Here is a 21,180-nt window from a genome sequence, read left to right as displayed (position 1 = left end):
TAACTTTGCATTTCTCTTAGGAGTGCAGACATGGATAACTACCACAGATCAGCTGACAAGGCTAACCTACCTGTTAATCCAAAGACAGGTCTTCTTGAAGCAGGACTATTTTAAACTGGCTACAGTTATTTGTATCCATTTTCACAGGACTTAAATCTTGCAACACCTACATAACTGAAGAATTTGCTCAACAACTACTTTCTCAAGCACTTATTGTCTCCTGTGTCCTCTCCCTTCCCCCTCACCTTCCAATGAACTCTAATTTCAATAACCAGGTCAATGTGTAACATTTTGTGGGAGGGTCCTCATTTAATAACTTAACAACTCAGTGTTTAGGACAGCAATAAAAATCCTGGATAGAATTTAGAGTTACTTCCAAGACTTGCTACAACTTATGCTTCCATAACATCCCTGTAGATGTATTTTTACTAACACTTACAGTCTTCTGGGCAGCTGCATACAGCATCCCAGTGACACTGTACAAAAGACACAGGTAGTGCACCAGGTCTTGGCTGCTTCCAGATGGCAGATGAACATTCTGAAGTCATTACTCTCCCACTGGGCTCAAGAAGAACCAGCCTTGGGTGCCTAAGACCATACTGAGAAAGCAAACCTTTTCCTTTACACTTAGTATGCTCAAGATTTCAAATGCAGTCTTCCACATGATCAGAAATATTGCATCGTATTTCAAGAATCTGACTTATCACAGCACATGCTATACTACTTGAATAAACCTAATAGATATATACATTCAACATGAATAAATAGATGCACAAGCTATTCATTGTAAAGAACAAAACTTAATAGGCTGACTGTTAACAAAACAGATCAATAAAATATCTGATCTTAAAGTTCCCTTCAAAAGTTTTTTTTGGAATGTGTGATTTCCTTAGAAGGCTTCTGCATCAAGGAGATGGTTAAAGTCTTCTGGTGCTTCACTAAGAACACGACATTCTGCTGGAAAACCCATTCTGGATGTTGTCATTTTTGTCCTAAGAAGCCTTACTCAGTAACTCACATTCTTTTTGGCATCTCAAGTAAAGGTGCTGCTAGCAGTCAGCTCAATGATTTTAAAAGCCTCTTAACATTCTGCTGAACTACCAGTTGGCTCAGTTGTCTATGGATCTGCATACAGTTCTGTTTGGTGAGAAACAAATCCAGGCACACAAATCCCTAGCACAATTAGACACCCTGGGAAGAAATAATACATTGAAATTCTCCGTTAAATAGAAACAGAGGGGCTGGGGGGTATTTTTGTTTTTTTATGGTGATACAAATTACAACATTATCAGTGGGGAGAAAAAGACATTTTGAATGTACAATGCATTCTCTTCATTTTGAGATGGAACTTTGAGCCATCAAGAGACTTCCCTTAAAAAATTCCACCTTATTTTTAATCATATTTACCGTTTAAAATCTCACTCAAGGTTACAGATATTTTTCCCAACACAAGCAGTAAAATACTGTAAAAAAATACCCTACATACTGCCACGAACATAGGCATTAGAGACTCCAAAGAAGATTTGCCAAAGCATAATTCAACCACTTGAAAGCAGGATTTCTCTTTTCAACTTACTAGTAACAAACCAGCGCTAAATGGACTTCTTGAAACAATACGGTATGCCATATGGCTAAAACTGGATATTAAAATTGAGAATATCAATTACCAATCCACTAATGCTGAGAGCCAAAATCCACGGACAGTAAGAATTTAATCCAATTCAGTGACTACAACACGAGCCAAGCCCAACATACAGGAGACAAATCTACTGCTGTTCTCCCAGGCAGCAAGGAGCTCCACTTTTCTACCGTAGCAACTACAGAACTAAATAAATGCAATGCTTTCTTAGTATTCCTAATTAAAGCAGTAGGCATAAGAATCTGCAAAAGCAGCACCAGTTCCATATGAACTGTATCTCATTTCATACTGTGATTGAGAAACCACAACTCCTAAGAAGAAACAGTTAACACCGAGTTGTTTCCCACATGACCAAACTGAAGCCTCCAAGCACCACGACTTCCTGGTATGACGTACTGCAGCTGACATCATCCTGCTTCATTTCAAGAAAAAGCATCCTAAAAACATAAGAGATATATATAGCTACTATAATTAAATGATCTCAAAATTAATTGCATTAATTGAAAAAAAAATTCTTATTCTCAAGATATTAGTTTTAATTGTTCCAGTTTGAAGTTTTAATAGCTGTACAATGCTCATTCTTGGATGATATCAAGAATACAGCTACACAAAGTTCTACATTACTTCTCCATTAACGTAAGACTAAATTATGTTTGTTACTTACACATAAATTCTCATTAAGTCTAAATACAGCATTTTCAGATTTCCATCTCCTAGGATTTACTTTGGAATTCTGGATTTACACATTGTCAAACATGTCATGGCAGGATGCTTGCTATGTACTGACCTAGCAGCTGTGCAAGGACCAGACATGCATACAAGTAATTTATCCTAAGATGAGATCTCACTTCCTTCTACTCCTTTCCAATCCCATACTGAAAGGCCAAAGTACTACTACCAAAAAAAACCCACACAGTTAATTTCAAGTACATCAGCACTTTAGAAGTACCAAGCAATGGAACTGCCAGTGTATGGGAGAAGCATTGTTTTTAAAATTTCATTCCTGACACACCACAGGAGCAATATGCATTTGGATCATTTCAGCTTTTATTATTCCCCCCCTAACAAACACCACCACACACGAACCAACCACACAACCCCCACCTGCAAAGTGGGCCTTCTGCTTCCTTCTGTATGAAGGACAGCTGGGCTATGGCTGTTACAGTAAAGTAACAAAGCACTGGTTGATATAACAAGTCAAAGATAAACTCTACTAGAAAGCTTGATGTTACCAAGGGTTTGGAGGTCATCTGAATCCAGGAGACAAAACAGACATTTCTTCTTTTTTCCTACCGGGTTCTGTGTGATTTTAAGCCTAAGCCCAGTACACCAAATATTAACCAAGCTATTTTATTTAGGTTACCAAAGTTAAGCTTGGAAGCATGCTGAAATCTCACCAAAATTATCAACTGAAAATCCTTTAAAAAAAATTCAAAATTATAATTTTATAAATCTCTATATTATCTTACAATATAGTATCTCAGCGACAAAGAACTGCTTTAATATCTCTAAAGCCTTTCTTACTCTTCTCCATAAAACTAAGAACGTACATACACAAGTATGGTAACATTTTGGGGCCAAAAGCAGCCTAAAAAGCCTCCGCCCACACCACAAGCACTGAGAGAGATGGGAGATTTCTATGTTACACGAATGGAACCGCCTGCAGGTTGTTACCTGGCCAAGAGGAATCAGCAGCAGCACACTGCCTTGGCAGGAAAGCCTTTGCATACCTGTCTTCTAGGTTTAAAATACCTTTTTTCAGCAACAGGCTTAAGAAAAACAAAGAACATTTTGATGGTATTAAGCAGGCACTGCAAGGTTAAAAAAAAAAAAAGCCAACAAAACAACAAAAAACCTCAAAATTGTGTCACCTCTTTGTCCAGAAACAGCCGATGTGAACATTTCACTAGAACTATTTACTCCTCCCACCCAGTTCCTATCTGGAAAGGCTCACAATAATGAAAAAAATAAAACAAAAACCCACCGATTTCTTGCAATAATCTCCCAAACGCTCCTCCTACCCCCACCCCCAAAAAAGAAGCAAGCAAACCGAACGAGAAAGTAAATCTAAATACAATTACGAAATAAGATCGAGTTTGGCCAAGCTGTGGTGAGGAGGAGTTGAAAAATGAGAGCTGCCTTGCTGCAAACGCCATCTTGTTGCAGCTACTGGGCCCAGGCACAGAAAGATCCATTCATTCACAGCGAAAAGAAAATCAAACACACACCCTGGTTAATCGGCAGCCACCAAAACAACCACACTATTATCGTCCCTTCTCTTTCTCCTCTCCTAAAGCACACAGGGGGGAAGAAGTCCTTTAAGATGTCACATTTCGAACAAATTGAGAGCTGAAGAGCGTCTGCGTTTTCTGCATGCATTTCACACACATCGGCAGCGTTTTGTCTCGATGCACACATCCTTGTGGCTGGCAGATCAGCTTAAAATACGGGATAAGTCTCACGATTAGGGGCAGCAAAACCTTTAATTTTTTGCTTCTCCATCACCTCGCCGAGCTGAGCCACCAATTCCCCAGAGCTGTCCCCAGGACCCCTCGCATTCAATGCTTTCCTCCTATTTTCTGCTGTGGGGACAATGCATAATAACGTGGCATAAGGATGCCTTATTTTAAAGCAGTCCCACCTATGACTAGAAAATAGCACGAAACATCACATTTGTTAACATTTCAGATCGCCTTTGGGAATAATAGACATCTTTTATATCATTCTGATTTCCTTCTGGACAAGATTATTTCTTTAATTAAAACGGCTCTTTTTTTTTTTTTTTTTTTAAACATACTTCACACCATTAAGAGAATTTCACACAAAGCTGTAGAAATAACAATCCACCCATTTAGAAACCCCATTCCACGGGTTAAGAAGAAGATGAAATAAATCAGATTCAAAACCATCTCCACACTAAACCGGGAGCAGAAACGGTATTCTTAACATCTTCAAGGAGAAAAAAAAGCTCCTTTTTCCTCTCGCAGGAAACACCCTCCATGATCTTCCTGACGGCTGCTACGGGCACAGCGATATGAAGAGCGATGGGGGAACGAGGATGTGCCAACGAAACGCATCCTCGCTCCCATTTTAACGGGAACAAAACGTTTTCTGCCCGTCCCCCCCCCGCCTCCCCCCCCCACGGACCCCACACGCAGGGCTGGAGCCGTCTCACCCCGCGTGTGCCTCACCCTCCTCTCTCCGTCAGCTTTCCACCATTACAGCAGCCACACCACAGCTCCTTTTTCTTCAGCCTCTCTCCCAGCGTTCCTCCCGCCGGTTCGATTCCTCTGGAAACTCACCGTCTGCACCCCCAGCCCCTTCTAACACACGGCGCTACGGCCCTAACGATCATTAAAAATGGAACCCCGCAAAATCCAAGCTCCCCTCCCTTTTCGCCTTCGGGAGAGCAGCGGTGCCACCCCCACCTTTTTTTCCACCACCTCCTCCTCTCCCGGCTCCAAACACGCTTCTTTTTTAGGGGAGGCTCGAACGGCGGTGGGAGAGCGCGGGGGAGGGGGGGTCGTTCCACCCCGCCATGCTGAGGGCGCCGCGCCGCCCTTCCCGCCCAGGGCTGAGGAGACGGCGAAGAGGGGCGAGGAGGAGAGGAGAGAGCGGCGGAAAAGGGGAGGAAGGGGGGAAAAGAGAAGTGCGGCAGCAATGGGGAAGAACGGGGGGAGGGGAGCGGGGTGGAAGGGCGCAGCCACGCAGAGGAAGAAGGAACCAGGGATGGAGGAGAGCGCTGAGGGAAGATGGCCTCAGGGTGGGGCCGCGCTGAGGACGGGGGGCTCGCCGAGCCCTACGGGGGAGAGAGGAATGCCAAAGGCTCCTAAGCGGCCGTGCCGCCCCGCCCGCCGCCCTCTCTGCCCCCTCAGACGGTTACCTGCCCTTCCGGCCGCTGCTCATCAACAGGGCCGCTCCGGCCGTCGCCCGCGGCTCCTGCCCGCGTCCCCGCCGGCCTGAGGAGGGGAAGGGGCGGCGGCGGCGGAGGGGAGGGGGAAGCCGCCCGCGCTGTGCTCCTGAGGCAGCGGCTCGGGCCGGGGCGTAGACTCGGAAGGAGCGACAGAGCGGGGCGGGGGTACCACCGGGTCTCGGCTCCTCCTCGTACACTCGGGCCCCGCTCAGCTCCCCGCAGCCATCGGGAAGCAAGAGCCTGGGCGCGGTTAACCTCCCCCCCTCCGCCCCGCCCGTGACTGCCCGGCCGGGAAACCCCGGCTCGGCTCGGCTCCCCGCTCCGCCCCGCTGCCGGCCTCCGGCCCCGCCCGCTCCGCTCCGCTCCGCTCCGCTCCCCCCACGGGCGGTGGCGCCGCCGCCGACGGCGAAGCGTTGCGCCTGGGCCTCGCTGCCTCGACGGCGGCCGCAGCTGCTCGGGCGGGAAAGCCGCGCTGCGCCCCTCAGGCGCGCGACGCCGCGCTCAGTCAGTCAGTCAGTCAGCGTTCAGTCAGGCGGCCCCCACTCAGGCAGCGGGCGGCGGCCGCGCGGAGGGCTCTGCTGACAGGAAGGGGAGATTCGAACAACTGCCGGCCTCCTCCCGCCCGCCTCGCTCTGGTTCCTCCCCGCAGTGCGAACAAAGGGCGCGGGCGGGTTTCGCTTTCTGCCCCGCCGCGCCATGCTGCCGCGCCCAGGCCGCCCCTCACGGCCCCGCGTTTAGGAGCCGGCCTGAGGCAGAAGGGGCGAGTAAACGACGGGAAAACGGAGCAAAAGCAGCACTGTTTTGTTTTGTTTTGTTTTGTTTTTTTAAGCGGAGAGAGCAGGGTTTGGAGGAAAGGCAGATACCGTTTTACTTCGGTTAAAAGGCATTAAATGTAAGAATTGGCGGCTGTTAGGCGTAATGGCAGGGGATGGGGCTCGAGGCCTCGGAAAGGTGCCTGGGAAGCAATGAACCCCCCGTTGTGTCACAGTATTTCCCTCAGAGATTTCAGAATGTGGTACAACAGAGCCAGCTTACAACTTCCTGTTTTTTGGTATCTATTATTTATGAATTCATATCACAAAGGTTTTTGCGTGGCCATAATTGTCAGCGTTTGTTTGGTTTTTTTTCCCCTATTTTCATACACTTCCCACAAACACCCATCTCTCTCTGAGGCACTGCAGGAAAGAGTAAGAGAAAAAAACAAAAAGCCAAAACAAAAACAAACAAACAAAAAATCCGATTTCTGTTTTACAGACCGGACTTCCCCCAGCCTAGGCAGGAGAGAGATTCACAAGATGGAATCACAACAGCACTCACATACTAAAACTTCATTACTTATTGATGGAAAGTAAGTACACATTGCATCATCTTTTTTCTATCAGCACATCTATATCTTTTTTTTTCCCCTATATGTTGGAGATAGCCTTGCTACCGGAGCAGATTTGAACTGCTACTTGCCATCGTGTTTTTTGGGAAGGCAGGTGTGATTACCTATAATTACAAATGAGAGGTTTGTCAATTAAGGTGTAGGGAAGAGGGTGAGCTGTTATTCAGGGTGTCTGTTACGAATAACTGTTCGATCCTGGTGTGGTTAAGCCTTTGTTTTATAATAATCAAACGAACAAAGGCTTTAGTTCTTTGCCCTGAGATCTACAAATAACAAAAGAAGAAAATTACTGAAATTAGAATAAAGGTCTCTTCAACTATAGCCCCAAATTGATGCTATTCTGTCACCACAGGAATATAACTTCTAATCCATCCCCACAAAGAAATACGCATGCGTTCACATCGTAGTCAGAAATTAGCCCCTTACAACCTGCATTCCAGAGGTTCCACAGGTTTTATGTACAGAAATGTTCTTGAGACTGTGGCTAGAGTTTGGTTTTGCATTCTGGAAAATATGGATTAAATTTAACTGCTTATGAAATGAGAAGTTACAGATGCTTTGAAATCTCTAGAATACTTTGAAAAAACAGTTATACCCAGTCCTGCAATGTTTAAGTTAAAAAGAAAAGGTATAATACATAAAGGATTCTTTAAAATGCTCTGTTTTACCAAGAAAGATTTATACATCCTAGGACATTTTGTGGAAATTTGAGGTAACGCTGCATGATCCAGAAGAAATCTGTGTAAGAAACAAAAATGGAGTTCTGAAGTTCATATCTAACAGTAAATCACATTTTCTGCCTTTGAGTGGTGACATGGAAATGCTGTTATTAACTATAACATAATAAAATAAGGTATTTTTTTCCCATTGCACATACTTTATCCTACAAATACTACTATTCTTCTTTATAATTCTCTTATATGCTTTTAGTAACAGCACAATTTGAGTGCCTAAGCATTTTCCCATTTTAAATTAAAATACGTATTCAGATCATATCCTATCCTAGAAATCTAGTGATTTTTGCATTACACTTGTTATGCATTTTCTGTTATATGAGAGCTAAACGGACTCTCTTGTCCCCAGGTTTTTTCTATGCCAATTCTTTAAATCTGTGCAGTTTGGGTAAGGAGTTGTGAGAGGCCAAATGGGATTATACATGCTGAGTGGCAACTCATTCTGTCACCACACCTATTCTTTTGTAAAAACACAGCTACTCCAGTGGTTCCTGCTTGTGATCCAGTGATTTAATTATGTCTCATCTTCATGAAAACTTTGACTGATAACACAGTCCTGCTACTGGTATGAGGAGAGCTTATGGTGATTGGAAATGGTTACTTACAGGGTGGAGGGTTGTTTGACACAGGGTGGATTTCTTTTTATTTGGTTATGTTGTCGTTTGCTTTTTTTTTTTCTGTAATCATGACTGGATCAATCAGTTCTTCATTTTAAAATGTTCCAGAAGAGAAACACATTACTGTGCACAGCACAATGTTTCATTCCTGTAATAGCCTTCTCCTGGATACTACTGTGTATGCGTTACATTGAAAAATTTTTCATTTTGAATCATACTTATCAGTATTATTGAATGTGTGAATTTCTCTTTCTGTATTACTTTAGCTACAAGCAGTATTTTTTACATCTAAAAAGAAAAAAAAAACCCTAAAATTAGCTAGTAATACAATGAAGACCAAATATATGTAATTAGCCAAAGAAATCCTGTTTTTTAATGAATACAGCAAATTAAAATATCCAAAATAGATCGGAAATGTAACTCATCAGTTCACAAAATAGTGAGTCTTCTCATAGGAGCTTCCATACATGCAAGGACTAGGCCTCCTGAAGCAAAAATGGTAATTTTCCTTAAGAAGCTTGATTTAGATCTAAAGAAAACCTCCTGTAAGCAGGTTGCTCCATAGTTCGCGGTTGCAAAATGTCTTCTAGCCTTTTCTCAATCATTTTTATATTAACCCCTTTATAGAGAGCATGCCAAATTAGATCCATGTTTAGGAAGATTCACTAATTTGTGTGTTTTTTCAGTTGTTTAAAACATGATGACAAAACTAGCTCAAGTCTGTCATACTTGGTGTGTCACCCAGACACCTGTTTTTGCAGCCTGTTCTGTCATTCTAAACCTGTGTGTTTCAGCACACCATAGCACGCTGGTGAAGCTGTGAAAAATCATTGTTTCAAGCCATTTGTAGAACGGAAAAGAAGTAGTTGTTAAACTGTTCATCTCAGGATATATTATTGTGAAACTTTCACATGGAGAGCAATCATGCCGCACAGTTTCATATTTTTACCAACTCTTAATTTACAGCACATCTGCTTAAAGAGATCCAGTGATTGCATACACATCAAACCTGCTTTCTGGCTTTCAGCCTCCAGGCTCTGCTTTCACTCTTACATGTATGTGACTGCTATCAACTGAAAGAAATAAAGGTTACTGAGAAGCTTTAAAACATCTATGAAACACAGACTTAAGAATCTTGGCTGTCAAAAACTGCTGTGTTTCTTCCCTGATCTAAGATGGTCTTGCAACACATAAGAAGGATGGAGTACTTCCAGGGAATGGGAGCCCTGGGATGTTTCTTACATGCTGTTCTTTTCACATCTGTATCGCAGTCATCAGATCTGTAAAACTCTGTCTTATGTCTGCAGGATGCTGCACCATGAAACTGAAGGGCTCAGACACCCACGTGTCCTGCTCAGACATCTCTGCTGCAGAGGTAATAACCTTGACTGAGTATGTGGCCTGGGCAGATTATGTTAATGAAGTGCTTCAGGAGTCTCAGCTACACTTTCTGTCAAATGTATGGCTCTACCTTTAACACTAAAGAATTAGAAATAAAGAGCTGGAAGGTACAGCAGAGTTTTTGAGTTCAGTAGGTCACATGACAAGTAACCATGCCATGTGATGTCCTTTGGAAGATGTGGAAACTCCATCTTAAAGTTAGATATGTTCCCTTTGCTAATCAAATCCACTTAAGTGATTTGCCTTGGAAAGTCTTACTGCACTGTTTAAAAACAGTTAAGTTACTGATTTAATAATGTCATGATGTGGTATGTTTGGAAGAATCCATACTGGATATTGATCAGTGTAACAGTCAAAAACAGTTGCTTTCTTTACACTTCAGCAATAAGAAATCTGTCCAAAAGCAGAAAGACAGAAGGACAGATATCACATAGGCCTGAGAGAAGATGTTCTTGTTCAACAAGAAGAGCAAGGATGTAATTTGGTCCCCAAAGTATTAATGAAGTACAAGTTTTATTTGCAAGTGAAATTGCCTTGCATACTGTTTATAAATGTATTATATTCATGTTTTACTGAATGTTTTGTCAGCATTTTTAGGAATTTCTTAGAATCTAACACATTTTTGCATTAAAACTGAATTGTTACTGCATTATTATAATCAGAACATACACATTGTGTGAATAAATGTACCACATGATTCTTAAAACTTCAGACACTTCTGGCCTCTGAAAGTATAACCATCACCAATCAGGTATAAATTATACATTCTAGAGAGAGGGCAAAACTCAGCACCTATCAAAATTACAGAGCACCTCAGAGGGTATAAAAATACTTGAGAAGTGGTAAATATAGATATTTTTAGCCTACTTCTCCATTTGCGACTTCCTAGGTGAGTGTTTCTAATGGATTTACCCAAAATAACTCAGAAAAGCACCTCATATTCCAGAATCACACTATCTCCCATTCCAGGGTATTTTGCTTGCATTTGTGTCCTTTGATTTCTTATAGGCAGAATTGGGTACATTCTACAAAAAAAAAGCAGAGATTCATAGAAAATGAAACTTATACAGTGTTTGCATTCACTCTGAAATCCTTTGGGAAAAAGAAAATCCATGTCTATAAGCTAAGGAGAACAGCTGCGGAGGCCTGCACTATTCCTATAGATTTGATTCTGCTCCATCAGTGTGCATATATATTATTGTGAACATAATAAGCACATCAATATCAACAGTATATTCTCATTCTTGACAGGGCCAGAATAAGTTACATGAGGCAGTACACACTGATGAACATATGTCCAAAAGGCATTATATGCTTTTCTGTTTTCTCATTAATGCTGGTTGAGGCAGTTTTATTTCCAGCAGAAAACTATGTTCAGGTCCTGTTGCCTTGTGACCCAGTTAAGGTCAATGCTTTATGCATCTCTGACTGCAACAATCATAAAAAATTATTGCCTCCTTCCTGGATGTGATTGTTACACTTAGCATATCTTTAAGCATTTCCTAAGGCCAAAATATATCACTCCTCTTGTTTTAGACATAGGAAACTTGATGCATATCCATATAAAATTACTTAGCCGCTACTACCCAGCAGTTTGCAGAAAGAAGTGAGAATGGTAGTGCTGCTTGAACCTGGATCTAGTGTTCCTTGCAGTCAGTGCCATAATTTTATACTGTGATACAATCTTACAGTGTGATCCAAATATGTAATTTTGCAATCTATATTTATACTTGTTCTACAGAGTAACAGAATTTGTCATCTGGGAGTAAGCTGTTCTGAATTTTCCTCTGCATTCAGTTTCCAACCTTGAAACATGTATGTGTGTCTCAAGGTTGGTCCAAGCCCAATTGTATACTTTCAAATTCCTTTCTTCTCTTTCTCTCTCCTTCCCCAGCCCCTTCCTGTTTGAACAAATGCATTTGGAGAGAGCCGAGAGAGCCAGAAGGATAGGGTGGGGTATTTTAGTGCTTGTTCTTGTTCTGTTTTTCATTCATATTCAAGTGTGAATTATTAGTTTAGCTTCCCTTCCCCGCCTCCCTCCCCCCAGCTTTAAGCTTAGCAAGCCATAGCTCAGTTTCTTAGAAGTCCTTTGGTGCTGGAACATGTGAAAAAGGCTGCAGAGCTGCCCTACCTGGGCAGATGGATGTTTTTCAGTACCCTTAATAGCACGAAACAAGCATAGCTGGTGTTGCACTTGGTTGAAATGCAGCAAGTGTTGCTAGGAACAAAGGAGATATAGAAAATAAAATATATAGGATATATAGAAAACATTTTTTCCAAAAATCTCTTGTTGTATAGCAAACGTAGGCCCTTCAGAACCGAGGAAGATCTTCATTAGTGAGTGCAGAGATATTAACAAGCAAATAAGTGAAATTGTTTTCCAATATGGATCCGCTCCTGCAGCTAAAATAGCTACAAAGGGCATTGTTATCATTCTCTTAATATCAGATTCTACAGTGTATCTGTAGATATATATAAGCATACATGCAACCACCTCTGTGTCTTCCTTTACATAAATAATCTTTTCAGTGACATTTCAGTAGCATTAATGCAGATGAGGCAGTTTGAGTAAAAGCTTTAAGCCTAGTATTTTCCCCTTTAAAGGGACTTTCCTCGAGGGAATTATTGTCTCATTGGGCAACTAGGAGAAAAACAACTGGTACCCTGGAGATGCTGGGGATTTAGAACCCACATTGAGAATTCAGCCTAGCTACTAAACTTTCCATGAGGTCAGATACGTCAGACCTGCAGTGAAGTTTGCCTTTGGGAAATACCTTCAAGTACAAAAAAGAATTTGCTTATCTAGCTACGTGTCAGATTCCTATAGAACATTCTTCTGTCCTTGACATAGCGGTTTCATAAAGTGGGCTCAGGTGTCACAGTGAAGCAGCTTACCAAAGACTGGAATTACTGATCAGGGTGCTGTTTCTTAGAGAGCTCTATACCTTTTTTCGTTGCTGCAGCTGCAGTAAAGCGTCAGTGCTGCTGCAGACTCCAGAAAACAAAACTGCATTCATAAGACAAAAATATTTGGAGTAAGGGACTTGTATTGCTGTCTTTGGAGAATCTATGCTTAGCCAAACAAAGCCTATCTGTGATACATGAAAGGAATAAGGCATGCTTAGAAAATTCAGTAGTCATTCATTTAATTGCAAGAGATAATAAAATGAGTAGATTCAATAATGGTTACATCCTGCACTTCAGAAGTAAGCATTTATTTGGAAAAGTATGCTGGAATTGAGCAAATTACAGTCTGAAGAAGTAGGTAGGCTTCTATCATCCCTGTCAAGCAAAATTGGCAGCTGAGTTCCGCCCAACCACTCAGTAAAAGATAAAAAAAATGTATGCCAATCTTATTGTTTCAGAAGCAGCTCCAGAAAAATCTGTGTGGATGTTATATAAGGTGTATAGAGCTTATTTATAGATTGCATGACAATTTTGCCTGGCTGGCTGCTTACTGGCCCTAAGAGCTTTATGAACTGAAGATACAAAACAGGCAGGTCAGGAAATCAAGTTAGGAGAGAAGCAGTAAGAATCGCTGGTCATCAGGTCCTAAGATATGTGGGTTTGGGTGTATGTACTCCATGCTGCAGCAGCCTTGGGCAGGAAAGCACTGCCTGGAAAACGCAGAAGAATAAGTTCATACTGAGTATATCAAACCACAGCCTGAGCTGGCTAAATGGTGTGTGATTCCAAGAGACGTCCTTATTGCATTGCGTTTCCTCACTCACTGAACCAGAGAGAATTAATATGAGAAATTCATGAAGATCATGGGAAGAGATGAAGTGGGGAAGCTTCTTTACAGAATTGAGTTGCATTAAAACAAGCTAAGGGAATTAAGTGTTATAATGCAGGACCCGTATCTCCTGTGCTGTTCAGCTGCTGCTAAGAAAGAAGATTTGAAACAAAGACTGGCTTTCTTCTATCTCTAAAAAATAACCTCCTTTGTACACGAGTGCAAGTCTAATTTAAAGAAAAAAAGAACTTTCTTCTGACCTCTGAATTCTGTTATATTAAACTTCCCAGATCTCAAACCAGTCATCCAAGAGAGATCCTGATTCTGCAAAACCCTTTCTTGTGAGCACCTGTTAGAGAAAGATGTGCTTATAAAATTCAGGTTTCCAAGCAACAAAACAAAACACATGTAAAGTGAAACATCTCTCAGGCCAGTACCCAGGGGAACTGATGTAAGTAGTTGCCTTGTTAGTAAAGACTGATTTTCTGAAGCCAAGCAATGGGTACGCCAAGAGTCCGGGGAAGACTTTGAGTTACTTGAACACATGACGTGCCCTTTGTCTTAACAGAGCCATTATTTCACTGTGCCTGCTTGAATGCTTGGGCTGGTTGTGAAAACAACCAAACATACAAGCCCTTAATCTGTAGTACCAGAGTAAATCCTGTTAAGGAGGAGAAAAATGGGCACACACTGCAGCTGTACTGCTCATGAGGTGGGCAACTTCCTTCTTATCCATACAGGATAACGGAACATGCATAGTCTGTCTTCATTTAAAAATATATATGTACGTCAAGCAGCAACATTAGCTTCTCCTTTCATTCCACCTTTCCCCCAGTATTCACAATTCAGCTGAATACAAAATTCTGTGTTGAAAACCATAGAAGAAAGAAAATATTTTAAGGTCATGACTTGTATTTCTTACAGAAATTACTCTTTTGACAACACTTGAAGTAAAGGTAAGGGATGTTTTGTTTTTATATACAACATAGACCTTTCCATGCTATGCACTCCACAAGCAACTATCTTACTATCTCCTCTGTGCTATTGTTTATGAATGTTCTCATTTACTTCAAATAAAGTCTCACTTTGGTTTCCTTCCTATCTATACCTCTGCTACATTTATAAACTCTCCAGCTCCCTCCAGGGTTGTCAATACAGGGCTTGCTATCTCAGTCAGTTTTCTTGTTTAAAGAAAATCCTGTTTACGGTTTATCCTGTCTGCAGAACCGTCTTGCACATAGCTCCCACATGGAGCACAAAAGGAATGGGTTATGGCAGTGGGCTTCAATAGCCAGAGTTGGACACACTGATCTTTTCGGTTTTATTCTTGGCTTTGCTATGGGGTCTGATTTTGAATTGTTTAGTTCCTTCTTTGCTTTACATGCATCAGCATGGAATGATGGAAATTATTATTATTATTATTTTTTTTTTTTTAAGAAAACTTAACAAACAGATTTGGAGTAACATTTTAAAGGGTTAGGGAACATTTGAAAGCTGGAAAGTCACACCAACATAAACCACAGCCTTTCCCCAGTGGTAACTCCAGGAGCAAGCACAAAACTAGCAAGGAAACCCACCAGCAAGCAATGCGATCAGTTTGTTACTTCTCTATAAGCCTTTAATCATCAATTAGCTGAACAAACCAGTTGCAGATAAATTCTATTCTTAAGTGATTGTTGTGCGCCGAGTTTTGATGCTTCATTAAAGACACTTACTTGCAAACTGTAACAGCTGGAAACCAGGTTTTTATGTTCTACAGTCAAGAACATGCTGCCAAATTTCATACATACAAAAGCTCAGCAACAGAGCTATAATATTTCCTGTGTTGAGGATGACTTATGCTGTTATATTACTGATGTGTATTATGTTGATTCAACAAAACCTAAAGACCATTGTATCTTCTGCCACGCTGGTACCAGTAGGGATTTGCATGGGTGATATAACAGCAGCAGAACAATCTCAAGAATTGTTGATGTTTCCAATTTTGAGGTTATGCACTCCAAGTAAGTGAAATCCCACCCTAACTTCAGTGAATCCTGAAGGGTTTAGAGCTAGAGAAAACAAGCAAACCAACCAGGAAGACAGCACTATAGAATACTGACATATCAATCTGGTATCCATCACTTAATTAAAATACAAAAATAATCTATGTTGACAATTTCAAATAAGGCAGCTTCCTGCGGTATTTTGAACTGCTTTGATTACCAGCTGGTATTTTAGAGAATAGCTTTATTTTCTTTGATTTTAGTATTTTCAAATAAGGGATGGAATTGTTTCATTTCTCAGTGCTTATACCTTCTACTTAATTTCTTACTCATGTGCATTATGGGCTACTATCATAGCATACCTAAAAATAAATTAGCTTGCAAGCAGTTATAGAAGAACACCCAAGAGGGGAAAAAAAGAAAAGACACCTTAAAAAACAACTTCTATCAGCAGCAGCTTATAGTATAAGGAACTTAAAAAGTAATGTATGTCTCACCATTTAAGATGTGTGTTTGACTTTCGCATTTCCATTTGTTTTTATCACTGCGTTAGTCGGTTTCACTTCTTGCATCTCCCATAGTTCCATACTGGGGCTTTAAATCCCCATAGGAGTCCCCAAAACAAACAAATAAGATCAAATGACACATAAGTAAACAAACAAACAACGAATGACACTTTCAGTGTTTTTAATGAAGTCTTTTTGCACTGCCAAAATTAATGTTGGAGTCTGAGCTAAAAGCACGATGTGGTTTACTGATGTGTGCTCACCAGCAGACGTACAGCTAGATAGAATATCACCCTTTGGCATTTGTTAGTGACCATGCAGCTATTTATTAATTATTAATCTGTTCCTGTGAGCGTCTGGATATGACTGAAGCTCAGTAGGTTCTCATGCATATGCATGAGTAAGTGGGTGACATGGTATGGATTCTAAATGCTCGCTGCTTCGCAGAACAGGCAATTGCATTTGGCACTGAGCTGAGTCCTCTCCTCATGCTTTCAGATTTCAACTTTCTGCCAGTCTTGTGGAAGGCTGCACATTAGTAACACATCTCATAAGAAGGCTGTCAGATATGATTTATGGGCACTGTTGTGCTTTATCTGTATGGACTGCATTGGTTTACTTTCAATACCACGCTTGCTTAGCCTGAGTAACAGCTGAAATCAGGCCTGTGTACTTGCTTCTGCCTGCATACGTAAGGCAATTGCAGAACTGGGGTGAGGCCTTAGGAACAGAGATTCAGGCAGGGCTGTGTTGTGGTAAAAGAGCTATAGCTCTTCCTGTCCTCCTCCTCTTGTATCTGCTGGGAACAGCCTGCATCCTGGATCACATGACGAGCAATTAGTGGCTCAGGCCTCTCCCCATGCTCTTGCTGCAGCTGTACTGATGTCTGTTCTCGCTATGCCAGCAAAAGGTACTGAAGCAGGTGCTGCTACTGTTCTTTTCCCCAGCACAATGTTGTGCTCTGGAAGTCGGCTGGTGGTGGAATAAGCTATGTTTGGTAGGGCTTATTCTGCTCTGCAAATGCAGCATGCTGGTTTTGTTATACTCAGAAGGTGTTCTTGTAGGGAATATGTACTCTGTATAAAGCACCATAAAGCACTAGTAGCACAGCCACGCATCCCAGAGATGGCTCAATAGGCAGATTTTGGAACTGAAAGCATTGTGAGCTACATCAGTGTATTGCCCTACATGACCTAGCACTGCATACAGTGCTTCACTACCATGGCTGCATTACCTCTGTGATCCTAGCAAGGATCTCCACGTGTACACATATGCCACAAGGAAGTGCCAGTTTGTACAGCCCTAGCTTAGAAGTCTTTAATATTGCATCACACTTTCTACACTATGTTTCTCCTAGCATACTTAACATGCACTTCCAGAGCTTAGTTATAATCCTGTTTGGATTGTTGATGGGGTTTTTGTTGTTGTTTTTTTCCTCTTTTTTTGTAATTCTCTGGTCTGAGGCTCAGACTGGCCGGGCCCTCAGCCTAGAACCTAGCAAGTTGATTTTAAAGGACACCAAAACTTAGGTAAAATCCATGAGTTGAGATTAGCCTATTAAAAATATCGCCAGCTTAGATTTTGACTTGATCCAGGTTTGGTTTTCATTGTTTTTCTTCCTCTGCAATTGTGGTATATTTGTATTACGGCTAAATACTCACTGTCAACGCTAAGATTTTTGTAGAAGTGGGACTGAAGGGCAAAAGCAGTTGCTTTTACCCCTCCTTTGTCTTGTTTGTTTTAGGGACTAGGCCCAGCTTTGTGGGCAGTTACAAAACGCAAGTCAGCCATGAGGAATATATTTGGAATCAAGTCTTGTCATTCAGAACCACTTTGTCTTCCACACTGCATCTGAAGGTGTTGAGTGTAAATGCAAACTATTCTACAGTTATCTGAGTGTTCATTCAGCACAGGAAAGGCTCAGATATCTCCCCTGCAGTTCTGCCTGTAAAAAGATGGAGGAAGGAAATCTGGAGAGGAAGCTGAACTTCCTGTGCCAGAGTTTTTATACTGGAGCCTTCCCTGAATTCAAAACAATGCGACAACAGCTTAAAATATGAATGACTAGAACTGCAGACATGCAGTATTGGATTGCTTTCCAGAAAGAAAGACCCATGTGCATCTATGACTGCATGTAGAGATTTGTGTTCTTTGTAAATCCATAACAGAAAAGGTCTGACTTGTTCTTGGACTTAGTAGTTGCCTCCTTCTTTCCCCACCCACCTCCAGCCTGATAAGAAACTCCCTCTTTGTAGTTTCATTTCTCTCAGTGTTGTTTCAGATTTGTGAAGTAACTAATTTGGACATCTGGATTAATCATGAGCACAAGCTGAGTTACAACAGAAATGGGTACCAAATGGCCGACTTACAGAATTGAGTCTAAGCAGACAATTAGGGGAGGGAAAAAGTAAGAAGAGCTATGGAAAACAGACCTTTCAACTAAGTGGATATACGTACACATTTACATTTTGTAATTACAAATGGATAAAAGATATCACCAAATGAGTCCCATAAGTTGTCAAGTTATCCTGAGTTTGATTGCTGTTACTTCATCATTCATTTGATGTTACCTACCATCTCACTGGTTTGTAATGTGAGGGAAAGCACAACAACAGCAGAGCAGAAGGTCCTAGGCTGTAAGAAGTGAGGGTTTGCTGAAACATGGCAGCTGTAGGCACAGAAACAAAGGAAAAAAAGCTGCTTACCTTCAGAAGGACCCAGGCATGCAGGGATCTCCAGCAAGATCCCCTCACCTCCACTGCCAAGCCTTAAATGAGGGCTGGGAAGGGGTGGATCCTGGCTCCAGCCCTTCCAGTCACTCGGGTACATTGCATGCACCTGAGCTCCTCTGGGCTGGCCCTGCCTTCCCACCAGGTGCTCCATCACTGGTGCCAGCTGTGAATCAGCATTTCTGCTGCACTGCTTAAAGCACCGAGATTTTGGATTTTAAGTTTCACACATAAAATAGCGAGATGCATCGGAAAGGAGAGAGATAGGAATCAATAAGAAACTTAGATTTATTTATTTATTAATTAGAGCATAGCACCGAGCAATCATTTTCCAGTATTGCCAGCTATACTTCACATAAGAAAATAAGGCCAATTTTTTTATTATTATTATTATTTTTTAAACCAAAAACCAACCATTTGGCTTGAAACCTGTAGGAACAAGGGCATGCTCTGATGAAACAGCTTTCGTGTTGACAGTGAGAGAATCTGGAGAAAAGAAGTCTTCCTTTTCAGGGCTAGAAACAGTGTTATTCCTTATGTTCTTTTTTTTAATCCAGGTGATTTCCTGTATTTCTAAAACATAATCTCCCACAGGAGGGGATACCTGTGTAGCATCTTCTACCCAGAAACACCATGCAAAGCAATAGGTGGATTGTGTTTATTTTCCTGCTTTCAAGCAGCTCATCTATTTCTGATTAAGCAGGTCACGTACAAGCATCTCCTCTGCTCCTTTTCTGATTTAGTTTTGCCTGTTTTCTCACCATTGGGACACAAATCAGCAGCACACTGAGCTGACCGCTTTAATTACAAGCCTGTGCTGAACTCTCACTGTACGAGATGATGTAATGTCAGTCTAAGTAGCACAATGAAAAGCATTGCATAGGTAGCATCAGCAAAGCATACAGCCTGCCAGCACGGTATGAGGGGGTAAATAGGATGATTAGGAATATCACTCACATCGTGTTTCTCATGGTTTGCTTTATGCAACTGTTTATTGTAGGCCTACATTCGGTAGTAATATATTTAATGTCACAGTTAAATTCAGGTGAAATTCATGAATGATTGAGGATCCAGGCAAGTTGGAAAGAAGACGTTATTAAATATTTTGATGATTAAAGGATTGAAGCATCTAACATAAAATGAGAGTATGAGCAAGCTGGGGTTATTTAGCCTCAGGAAGAGAAGACTCAGGAGAGATCTCACCAATGTGTATAAATACCAGATGGGAAAGCATAAAAATAGGTGGACTTCTCAATAGGTACCCACTGACATGGCAAGAAGCAACAGCAAGAAACTGAAATGGAGGAAACTTCACTCAAACATTCAGTATGCTACTTCTACTGTAAGAGTGCTCAGACATTAGAACAGGTTGCTCAGAGAGGTTGTGGAATCTGTCCTTGGGTAATTCAAAACCATATTAGACAAGCTCCAGAGCAGGCTGACCCTGCTGTGAGCAGCATTTGACTAGGTGGTGTCCAGAGGTCCCTCCTCAACTCAGCTGTTCTGTAATTCCGTAATTGCTCTCTATTTGACCAATGGAGAATAAAGGAAAGGAGATTTTTTCTTCCAAATATTCTTAATTAAATTCCCGGAGGTCAAGCATCTGAAAAATTGACGTGCACGTAGGTCAGTTAGGCTCACTGATACCATCTGGTGGAAGAAGGCAGACTGCAGGCTAGGTGGAATAACAGATGTGTGGGGACAGTTCCCCAGACGTGCATCCATCCTTAGGATGAAGGGCTGTCATCCATCTACTTCCCCTTCTCCTAGGGCCAAGTCACAGACACTATAGGAATGTGTAACTCCTATAGATCTCTGCAGAGATCTCTGCACCTGCAGGAATTCCTGACCTACGTACTCAACACTTGCTGCTTAATGCAGTAAACCAGCCCTCAGGACAGCAAGATCTATTTTATTGATTGGGAGCATAGCACATGCTGCATGGTGAATAAATGGTATTCGGGGGGCAGCGAGACAGACAAAGGCAAGTGCAAGGCAGAAAAAGAAGTGGCTTTTCTGAGTCGTACTGCATCCAGACCCTATTGATGCTTTGCTCTGGATGCTGCTGGTTTACCACTTAATACTCTCCCAAGATTCTAATGCATTGATCATAAAAGCCATTATAGATGTACCGCTTTACTTATATTGTTAACGAGCTTGGCTATAAAGGGATTTGCAGCCTGAATTTCATCACAGAGCCAAGGTATAATTTGCTCTGGGCTATAAAGCCTATAAATTATTGAGGCAATTTACTTGCAAGCCTGAATTTTCTTTCTGAGCACAGGGGCTCATGGTGAGCGCATGTGTGTGCGAGAGGAGAGACAAGACTGCAAGCTGCTGCCAGTGATGTAAGCACGGCCTTGCTCCAGCAGTGCATCTCCCCATCATAAGCTCCTGCACACAGCCAGCAAAGAACAGAAAATAGCTGCCAAAACAATTATTATGGACAAACGGGAGAAGAAGAATTACACGTTGAACGGTGCCAAATGAGCACCAGATTCAATTCACAATAGATATGCACTTCAGTTAATTA

At 41.7% G+C, this 21,180-nt stretch overlaps 1 protein-coding gene and 2 long non-coding RNA genes across 25 annotated transcripts in view; 1 reads left to right on the top strand and 2 right to left on the bottom strand.

Moving 5' to 3' along the window:
* Nucleotides 1-5,804, bottom strand: part of GNB1 (G protein subunit beta 1) — a 33,830-nt gene extending 28,026 nt beyond the window's left edge. For 5 of the 23 annotated variants that reach the window (XM_046903117.1, XM_040651135.2, XM_015296856.4 and 2 more), the window contains exon 1: nucleotides 5,523-5,804. The gene's annotated coding sequence lies outside the window, so the exon portion shown is untranslated. The other 18 variants (XM_046903115.1, XM_046903121.1, XM_025142502.3 and 15 more) reach the window with 5 other exon arrangements.
* Nucleotides 5,805-6,211: 407 nt separating this feature from the next.
* On the top strand, nucleotides 6,212-15,915 carry LOC121107371. The gene is made up of 5 exons (XR_005841408.2): nucleotides 6,212-6,444; nucleotides 6,807-6,900; nucleotides 9,598-9,665; nucleotides 14,352-14,383; nucleotides 14,865-15,915. It is a non-coding gene; the product is annotated as an uncharacterized LOC121107371 (long non-coding RNA).
* On the bottom strand, nucleotides 12,895-18,667 carry LOC121107374. Its single transcript, XR_005841418.2, has 3 exons — nucleotides 18,624-18,667; nucleotides 15,910-16,006; nucleotides 12,895-13,308 (listed from the first exon to the last, which is right to left on the bottom strand). It is a non-coding gene; the product is annotated as an uncharacterized LOC121107374 (long non-coding RNA).
* Between the last annotated feature and the right edge of the window lie 2,513 nt (nucleotides 18,668-21,180).

This window comes from Gallus gallus, chromosome 21 (genome assembly GCF_016699485.2).
Source record: "Gallus gallus isolate bGalGal1 chromosome 21, bGalGal1.mat.broiler.GRCg7b, whole genome shotgun sequence".
Taxonomy (NCBI): Eukaryota; Metazoa; Chordata; class Aves; order Galliformes; family Phasianidae; genus Gallus; species Gallus gallus.
The sequence above is the reverse complement of the archived record's forward strand: the minus strand, read 5'-3'. Positions and strand labels throughout refer to the sequence as shown.